Genomic DNA, 9,999 nt, shown 5'->3' with positions numbered 1-9,999 from the left:
CCCCCCCCCCCCCCCGCCCTCCGGGCTGCAGGACTTGCGTCCCTTCCAGCCCCGCGTCCCTTCTAGCCCCGCGTCCCTCAGGCCTCCGCCCCCACGGCGGTGGCGCCTCGCCGGAGGCCACTCACACGACCCGCCGCCCGGGCCCTCACGCGCGGTAGTCCGTCACGTACTCGCCACGCAGCTGCCTCGGCGTTCAGTCACTAGTCGCTAGAAGCAGCGGCTTGGAAAGCTTCTTCGCTGCTAGCGCCGCGGATGCAGTCGCCGAAGCCGCTGCAACATTCCTTCCGGCCTCGCCGCGTCGTCCACCTCGCGCCTGCGCGCAGCGCCCCCTCCCGACTAATGATAGGAGGAACCATAGAGGCACGCGTAGGGCCAGGGAGGAGGGACCTGGGGAGCGAGGACCATAGAGACGGCGGCCTAGCCGGCCTCCTTTGGGGTCCACCGCTGCAGCACCTTGACTTCTCCTTGAGGCGGGAGGACAAGTGGAGCTGAGAGTGTCTCTTAAGAAATCAAAAGGCTGGAGGACAGGTGGTCATGGAATTAACTGGGTACTCACTTTTTTCTCCCCCCCTGAGGTTTTCTTGTGTGCCAGGTCACAGATAAAATGACCCAGCTCTCCCCAAGGGTATTTGGTAAAGAATAAAGCATTCTTTTGGGGGTGTAATATGTTTTATGCATATGAGGAGTGTTTTGCCTGCCTATATGTAAATGCACCACATGTATGCAGTACACAAGGAGGGCCAGAAGAGAGCATGGGATACCTGGCAACTGGAGATATGGATGGTTGTTAGCTACTATATGGGCGCTGGGAACTGAACCTGTGTCTTCTGCAAGAGCAGACAGTGCTGTTAACTACTGAGCCATCTCTCCGCTTCCTCCTTCCCCCTGCCCACAAAGGCAGGCAATAGTCTTAAAAACTATTCAAACTTTGTTAAATCACTGGTTTGTTTTGGTTTAAGATTTTTTTTTTTTTTTTTTTTTGTATTTTTGAGACAGGGTCTCCCTGTAGCCCCAGCTGGCCTGGAACTCACAATGTAGACCAGGCTGGCCTTGAACTCACAGAGATCCGCCTGCCTCTGCCTCCCAAGTGCTGGGACTACAGGTGTGCGCCACCACGCCTGCCTTAAGATTCTTAAAAAAATTTTTTTAGATATTTTATATTTTTTTATGTGTGTAAGTGTATTACCTGCATGTGTTTAAGTGAACCTGTGTCAAGCAATGGCAGAAGAGGTCATCAAATCCCCTGGAACTGGAGTTATTGATGGCTGTTAGCTGCGCTGTAGGTGCTGGGAATCGAACCCAGATCCTGTGCAAGAGCAGCCAGTGTTCTTAACTGCTAAGCCATCTCTTCAGTCCCAAGATTTTATTTTTTAAATTCTCTGTGTGTGAATGTGTGTGTGTGTGTGTGTGTGTGTGTGTGTGTGTGCAGGTGCCTGAGGAGTCCAGAAGAGGGTGTCAGAGCTGGAGTTACAGGTGGTTGTGAGCAGCCCAACATGGGTGCTGGGAACCAAACTGGGGTCCTCTGCAAGAGTAGTACATGCTCTTAACCACTGATTCATCTCCCCAGCCTTAGGGGTGTGTGTGTATGTGTGTGTTCCTGAGATCCAAACCCAGGGCCTCACACATGCCAGGCAAGCTGTCAATCACTGAGCTACATTTCCAACCCTCTTTTTAAATTTTATTTAAAATTTGACACAAGGATTCATTTAGCTACTTGGACTAACCTTGAGCTCATTATGTTGCTTAAGCTGACTTTGAACTTGTGATCTTCCTAGGAAATTCAGTTGTTACCTTTGTTTTTCTTTTTTATTCTTTTTTGGAGACAGGTTTTCCAAGTGCTGGGATTGCTGGTTTTACAGGTATGTACTACCACACCTGGATGTATTTTAAGAAAAATAGGAGAAGCAATAGTTTGGAGGCATCAAAGAATGCACTTTCTCTAGGACAGTGGGAACATGGTGACCAATAACAAGAGGTATAGAAAGCCATGCCTTGTGGGGATAGCCATGTGTCAGTAAAGTAAAAACATCTGCTTAGACATCTGATGACAGAACATGAGATCTAGAAGAGTTTAAAGAGTGTGCAGGGGGTGCTGGAGAGATGGCTTAGCAGTTAAGAGCACTGGCTGCTCTTACAAAGGACCCAGGTTTGGTTTTCAGCACCCACATGGCAGCTAACAGCCATCTGTAATGACAATTCTAGGAAATCTGATGCCCTTTTCTGTCCTCCTCAGGTACTGCATGACTCGGGTTCACTTACACACATACAGGCAATACACTCATACATAAAAAAATTTTTTTTTTAAAAAAGAATCAATTTATAGAAAAGGCTATTTGGGCTTTCAGCTTTCAAGGTTCCAGTCTAAGATTGGGCCAATCCATCCCTTTGGTCTCTGGTAGGTGTACCAAATAACAATGAAGGGGGCACACAGCAGAGCAAACTGCTTATCTCATGGCCAGGAGGCAAAAGAGAAAGAGGAAAAGGCTGAGGTCCTAAAATCTTCAAGGGCATGCTCTCAATAATCTACAGACCCCTCACTAGGCTCTACTTTCTAAGCCTCCACCACCTCTGTGATGGTTTATATTGACTATTAAATTGCTAGGATCTAGAATCACCTAGGAGACAAGTCTCTGGGCAGGCATACCTACAAGATGTCTAGAACATGTTACCTTCTTCAAATGTCTTTGAGGAATTATCCAGATTAGGGTCATTGAAGGGAAAGTCCCACACTGATTGTGGGTGGCACCATCCCATGGGCTGAGGCCCGGACTGTGGAAATAGAAAGCCAGCTGAGCAGCGGCATTCACCTCTCTGCTTGCTGCAGTTGCAATGTGACCAGTTGCCTCAAGCTCCTGCCACCATGAATTTCCAAACTCTGAGTCAAAATAAACCTTTCCTGGGCCTGGAGCGATGGCTCAGTGGTTAAGAGTGTTTACTACTCTTGCAAAGGACCACAATTTGGTTCCCAGTTCCCATATCTGGTGGCTCACAGCCACCTGTAACTCTAGATCCAGGGGATCCAGTGCCGTCTTCTGACCTCCATGTGCACCTACATGCACATGCACATACATACAAACACACACAAACACATAAAAAAGAAAATCTTTAAAAGGAAGAACTCTTTCCTTTAGCTTGTCATCAGTGTGTAAAATACTAATAACTAAACCGGGCATGGTGGCACACACCTTGAATCCTAGCACAGGTAGATCTTTATGATATAAAGGCCAGCCTGGTCTACATAGCAATTTCCAGTACAAGTGGTGCTACAGGGAGACCCACTGTCTCAACCCCCCTCAAAAATATTAATAATTGAGGCTGGAGAGATGGCTCAGTGGTTAAAAGTACTGACTGCTCTTGCAGAGAAACCGGGTCCAGTTCCCAGCACCCACATGGCAGCTAACAACTGTCCATAACTCCAGTTCCAGGGGATCAGACACCTCTTCTGACCTCTGAGGGCATTGCATGACACAGGTGCACTTACACACGTAGGCAATACACTCATATACACAAAATTTAAAAAATAATAAAATATTAAAAAAAATAATAATTCCACTTTCTAATAGTACCATCCTGGGGATCATGCCTTTAACACAATTAAGTTTGAAATGAGCTGGGCGTGGTGGTGTAGGCCTTTAATCCCAGAGGCAGAGGCAAGCGGATCTCTGTGAGTTCAAGGCCAGCCTTGTCTACATAGCTCCAGGCCAGCTGGGCTACAGGAAGACCCTGTCTCAAAAAGACAAAGGAAAAAAAAAAGATTCAAATGATAGCAAAGGACATGGGCTCATTCTCCTGGAATGTGCTCTTCTGGGAGAAACAGATGATGCTGTTACTGATGACACCTTCTTAGGACTGTTACTGACATATTGTAATATTGAGGCAAGCAGTTTTGACTATACTTGGCAGACATCTCCCCAGCCCCACAGCATTTCCTGATTTCATTTCTCTGGTTGCACTTAGTTTGATGTTCATCCGACCTGTAAAATCACTCCCAGCAATGTAGGACTGTCATTATTCCGAATTTGTGTCCCATGTGCTCCCGAGAACTGTAGCCATTGCCATCGACCGATGGAAGCTGTGCTGGTTTCAACATGGAGGAAATTAGCTCTCAATTCAGGATGCTTTCAGAAGCAGTAATTTCCTGTCATTCTGGCCCATTATAGTAAAGAAAGAAAATTGATGTTATTGAAGCAGAACATGGCACACAGATGAAGTGTACTTTCTACCAGTTTAAACAAATGTATGAACTCAGTTTACTGTCACACAGTCAGGACTAGGATCAGAGACTGGAGGGATGGCTCAGCTTGGAAAAATGCCTGCTGTGCAAAGCATTAGGACCTGAGTTTGGTTCCCTAGCACCCATGTAAAAGCTGGGTGGTGCATATCTGTCACTGTAGTTCTAGCGGGTAGAGATGAGTTGATCACTGACGCACATGGGCCAGCTAGCCTAGATGAACTAACGAGCTCCAGGCATAGTGAGAGACAATGTCTCAGTTAATGGTGTCTGCAGGAGTGGTGTAGCCACTGGTAAATTGCCTGTGAGGTCCTGTAAATAACTCTCACTTATAAGTTGTCCATACTTCTGTAAATAACCTCCACCCATACTCATGCAAACAACCCTAGTTAAACTCGGTGGATCACACACACAAAAGGCGTGAAAGTAAGAGATGTGTGGGAAGAAGCATTTCAAAGGGATTGAGAGAAGGTAAAGAATGACCAAAATTCATTATATACATGTGTGAATCTCCATGAGGGTCTGTGTCAGGTTGGGCTGTAGGCATGTCTATGGGAGATTTTCTTGATAATATTCACTATTGCAGACTCAGCCCAATGTGGGCAGCACCATTCCTGGGTTTGAATCCTGGATTATATAAAAGAGGAATGGGTACTGGAGAGATGGCTCAGTCATTAAGAGTGCTTGTTGCTCATGCAGAGGACCTGAGTTTAAGCCTTTCATCCCAATGCTTGTTGGGAGGCAGAAGCAGGCATATCTCTGTAAATTAGAGGGTAACTTGGCCTACATATTGAGTTCCAGGCCAGCCAGGGCCACACAGTGAGACCCTGTCTCAAAAATAAGTAAATAAAAGAATAGGAGAAAGTAGGTCTGGAGAGATAACTCAGCAGTTAGGAGCATGTCCTACTCTTTCAGAAGACCTGGTTCAGTTCCCAGCATCCATGTAAAGCAGCTCACAACTGCTTGTAACTCTCGCTCCAGAGGCTCTGATGCCCTCTTCTGGTTTTCAAGGGCACTGCATTCATGTGGCACACATACATACACTCAGGCAGGCACATATGTATAAAATAAGTAATATTTATTTATTTATTTATTATTTATTATTTGGTCTTTTTGAGACAGGGTCTCCCTATAGCCCCAGCTGGCCTGGAACCCTCTATAGAGACCAGGTTGACCTTGAATTCACAAAGATCTGCCTGCTTCTGCTTCTTGAGTGCTGGGATTAAAGGTGTGTGCCACCATGCCTGGCATAACCAACTGATTAATTTTAAGGGAGAGAGAATTAAAGTAACTAAAAAATACACCCAATAATGCAGATTTCTTTTGGCCACTTAACCAGAAGATTGACCATTCACCTGAGTATGCATTACACTGAGTCAGTAAGTGGACAATGGACACTGACCTCATCAAAATGCTCAATGAGGACGAATAGGCCATTTTTTGGTCTTTTTGAGACAGGGTCTCCCTGTAGCCCCAGCTGTCCTGGAACTCACTATGTAGACCAGGCTGGCCTTGAACTCACAGAGATCTGCCTGCCTCTGCCTCCCAAGTGCTGGGATTAAAGGCGTGTGCCACCATGCCCGGCCATAAGTAATTTTTTTAAAAAGGAAAAATCAAGCTGAGTACTAAGCATTTCTCTCTGCTCTTGATTGTGGACATGATGTGACCAGCTGTTTTAAGTTCCTGTCACCTTGACTTCCCTGTTATATGGACTCTAATTTGGAAATGTCTTTTCTCTCTTAAGAGTCCTTTTGTCAGGATATTTTATCACAGCAACAGAAATGAGACTAGAACAAGAACAGGGACTATTCACAAAACGATGATTTCTTGAGGAAAATACTTATAATCATTTGAGTTGTGGGTGGAACTGACCTCTGTCCCCAGGGAGGGTGGTTCTAGAAGAAAAACATGACTATGATTTTGGGAGTGTTTCGGACAATTTTTTCCTAAAATTTAAAAAAAGTGCAACTGACACTTTAAAGGGAATGACTCTCTTGACTTCCAACAATACCATCTGAGCCTTCAGGAGAGAATTAGAATTTGAGAAGATTTACATCTACTCCGGTGACCTTGACAGTTTCCCATTACTTGAAAACTTTGCCAATGGAGATGGTAGCACTAGCAACGGATGTGATTTTCTGGTATTTTGTGAAATCTGTTAACATTTTGAAAAAGCTGCTATGATCTCAGGATAAAATAAGAAATACATATTTTTGGTTTTGGGTCCTGGCCAGAGTTCCTAAAGCACTTGTAATTTCCTGAGTGATAAGTGCTGATAGAATCTGGGATCAGCTTTTACTCTTACATTTTTATTATATTTTATTTATTTAGTGTGTGTACATGCAAGCTCACGTGTGTGTGTGTGTGTGTGTGTGTGTGTGCCACTGAGTGCATATAAAAATCGAAAGGCAATTTGCAGCAGTCAGTTCATGCCTTCCACCATGTGGGTCCCAGGGATCAAACCGAGGTTGTCAGGCTTGGCTGCAAGCACCTTTACCACTGAGCCATCTTGCCAGCCCTAGGATCATCTTTGCTAGATTATGTTTGTATGTGGTTTCTATTCCTAGCTCCACGGAGATTAAGATGAAAGAAATTTTGTTGTTATTAACAACAACCTCCTTTCAACAACACCTGACTATATGTGAATGCAGTGACTCAAAATATTTATTTATTTTTATTTTATGTGTATGATGTTTTGTCTACATGTGTGTAAGTGTACCACATACATGGAATGCCTGTGTGGGCCAGAAGAAGGTGTTGGAGCCCCAGAACCAGAGTTATAGACAGTTGTTAGCTGCCATGTGGGTTCTGGGAACTGTACCCAGGTCCTCTGCAAGAGCAGCCAGTGCCCTTAACTGCTGAGCCATCTCTCCAGCCCCATACTTTTATTTTTTAAATTGTTTTTGTATGTGCGTGTGGCTGATGTATGCATGGAGGCCAGATGTTGACAGCAGGTATCTTCCTCTGTCATTCTCCACTCTTACCCACTGAGCCATCACCCCAGCCCCTATTGATAACTTTTGAGTCTTCCAAAATTAACACTATAAAGTGGCCATAAGACCGTCTCCAGACTGCTGCTTTAAATTTTTTTTATTATTTATGTATATGAGTGTATTGCCTATATGTGTGTAAGTGCACTCATGTTGTGCAGTACCCATGGAGGTTAGAAGAAGGCATCAGATTCCCTGGAACTGGAGTTAATGGACAGTTGTTAGCCACCATGTGGGTGCTGGGACTCGAACCTGGGTCCTCTGCAAGAGCAGTCAGTGCTCTTAACTGCTGGGCCATCTCTCCAGTCCCCAAGACTTCTACTTAAAAATATTTATCATTTTATTTATTTATTTTAATATTTTGTTATTTTTATTTTATGTATATGAGTGTATCACCTGCATGTATGTAAGCGCACCGTGTTGTGCAATGCCTGAGGAGGTCAAAAGAGGGCATCAGATCCCCTAGAACTGGAGTTACAGATGGTTGTTAGCTGCCATGTGGGTACTGGGAATTGAAACCGGGTCCTCTGCAAGAGCAGCCAGTATTTTTAACCATTGAGCCATCTCTCCAGTCCCAGACTACTGCTTTTCAGTAAGTGTGTGTGTGTGTGTGTGTGTGTGTGTGTGTGTGTGTGGTGTTGGGGATAAAACTTAGGGACTTACATATACCAGACAAGTGTTCTACCCCTGAGTTTTGACTGCATCTCTCTCTATTTTTCATATTTATTTGTGTGTGTGTGTGTGTGTGTGTGTGTGTGTGTATGTGTATGTATATGCACATGTGCAGTGGAGGTCAGAGGACCACTTTCGGGAGTTGGTTCTCACTTTCTTCCAGGTAGGTCCTGGGGATTGAATTTAGGTCATAAGGCTTGGTCCAAGCACCTTTACTTGCTGAGCCGTCTCACTGGCCCACCTCATTTTGTGAAGGAAAAAACTCTAACTGCAAAATAATTTATCTTTCATTTAATTTTTCAGCTAACTGGGAAGAAACGGTGCCATTCCTTCTGGGTCTAAGCTACATGTCAGATCTCAGTTGGAACAGAAGTTCTGTGGGCTGTTCTCAGTGTGGTTAAAATAGGGCCAAATAAAGTCACTAGACTATTACAATAGGAGCTCCCCCATCACCCCCCCCCCGCCATGACTGTGCAATTTACAATGTGACTTTGGCTATAGTTCCCCAAAGAAATGGCTTCTATGTCCCTCTGCTTGAATCTGAGCATACCTTTTGCCCGGCTAGGTTGGGCAGAAGGCATGGAAAGGACTTTGTGCTACGTCCAAGGCTAGACTTCAAGAGGAAGGCCACTTTTGTGTTCTAGGCACATTTCTAGTTCTATGTCAACAAGCCAGATCTATAGTTCTGGGGAGGTAGGTCAGTCAGTTAAGTGCCTGCCGTGCAAGCATGAAGACCAGAGTTTGAACCCCAGGACCCACGTAAGAGAGCCCGGTGTGATTTGTAACACTAGTGTGGGGGAGGGGGAGGCAGAGACAGAAGCAGGATGACTGGGTCAGGAGGGTTGAAGGGCTTGAAGGGGTAGAGTAGGGGTGTATGGCAGTAGATCTGTGCATTTTCATTCCCCAAGCTTATGAGGGGGTCTGATTAAACCCCAGCGGGCTAGGCATTATGAACTAGTCCTCGGGAATGCAGAGCTGCTTAAGAACAGGTGCTCTGACTTGTTAACGTCCTTCCACCTGCAGAGGCATGAGAGGACTGCCTCTCCCTTCCATAATTTATCTGATTGTGGAAACCTGGTCCAGCTCCTGGAGGTAAAACTTCAAGACAGCCCAAACTTCAAGATGACAGCCCCAGTTGAGTTTGTAAACTCTCAGACTTGTCCCCAGCAAGGCATCCACTACAGTGTAGATTTTCTTGCCTACTGCTGGCTCCCCAGGGAGGTTTCTGCTCAGGTGAGTGGTGATTGGAGAGGACCTTTGTCTTGTGTTTGGGGCCAGAGGTTTGACTTGAGACCTCACTTGCACTCCTGGGTCTTAACTGAGTTACTGAATTTCCAGTTTGTTCAGCCTCTTACTTGTTGGGATGAGGTGGTAAGTTTTAAGTTTCTTTTTTTTTAAAAATATTTATTTTATTTTCAATGTGTATGTGTGTTTTGCCTGCATTTCTGTAAGTGTACCCATGTTGTGCAGTGCCCAAGGAGATTAGAAGAAGGTGTTGAATCCATCCCCTGGAACTGGAGTTCTGGATGGTTGTTAGCCACCATGTGGGTGCTGGGAATCAAACTTGGGTCCTCTGCAAGTCAGTGCTCTTTAACCACTGAGCCATCTCTCCAACCCCTCTTCTCTCTTTGAAAAAAAAAAACAGGACAGGAGTTATTCTGGAGGCTGCAGAGATGGCTCAGTGGTTAAGAACACTGATTGTTCTCGCAGAAGACCTGGGTTTATATCCCAGCACCCACATGGCAGCTAACAACTATCCGTAATTCCAGTTCCAGGGGATCCAACGGCCTATTCTGTCCTCGGAGGGCATTGCACAACACAGGTGCACTTACCTATATGAAGGCAATACACTCATACACATAAAATAAAAATAATACAACATTTCTTAAAAATTTTTTTTTAAAAAGGACAGACCCAGGTGTAGTGGTGCAGGCCTGTAATACCAGCACTTGGGAGGCCTAGTATTGTGGATGTGCAACTCATACACATAAAATAAAAATAATACAACATTTCTTAAAAATTTTTTTTTTAAAAAGGACAGACCCAGGTGTAGTGGTGCAGGCTTGTAATACCAGCACTTGGGAGGCCTAGTATTGTGGATGTGCG

The 9,999-nt window shown here is 45.0% G+C and overlaps 1 protein-coding gene across 4 annotated transcripts in view; it reads right to left on the bottom strand.

The window, feature by feature from the left end:
• Rnf216 (ring finger protein 216) overlaps positions 1 to 329 on the bottom strand; it is a 147,884-nt gene extending 147,555 nt beyond the window's left edge. For 3 of the 4 annotated variants that reach the window (XM_008851365.3, XM_008851369.3, XM_008851368.3), the window contains exon 1: positions 171 to 329. The gene's annotated coding sequence lies outside the window, so the exon portion shown is untranslated. Of the gene's footprint in view, positions 1 to 125 lie in introns of all 4 variants that reach the window. The other variant, XM_008851366.3, reaches the window with a different exon arrangement.
• Between the last annotated feature and the right edge of the window lie 9,670 nt (positions 330 to 9,999).

The sequence above is a fragment of the Nannospalax galili genome, unplaced genomic scaffold, assembly GCF_000622305.1.
Source record: "Nannospalax galili isolate Female #2095 unplaced genomic scaffold, S.galili_v1.0 scaffold664, whole genome shotgun sequence".
NCBI lineage: Eukaryota > Metazoa > Chordata > Mammalia > Rodentia > Spalacidae > Nannospalax > Nannospalax galili.
Note: the sequence above shows the minus strand (reverse complement) of the source record. Positions and strands in the feature narration are given on the sequence as shown.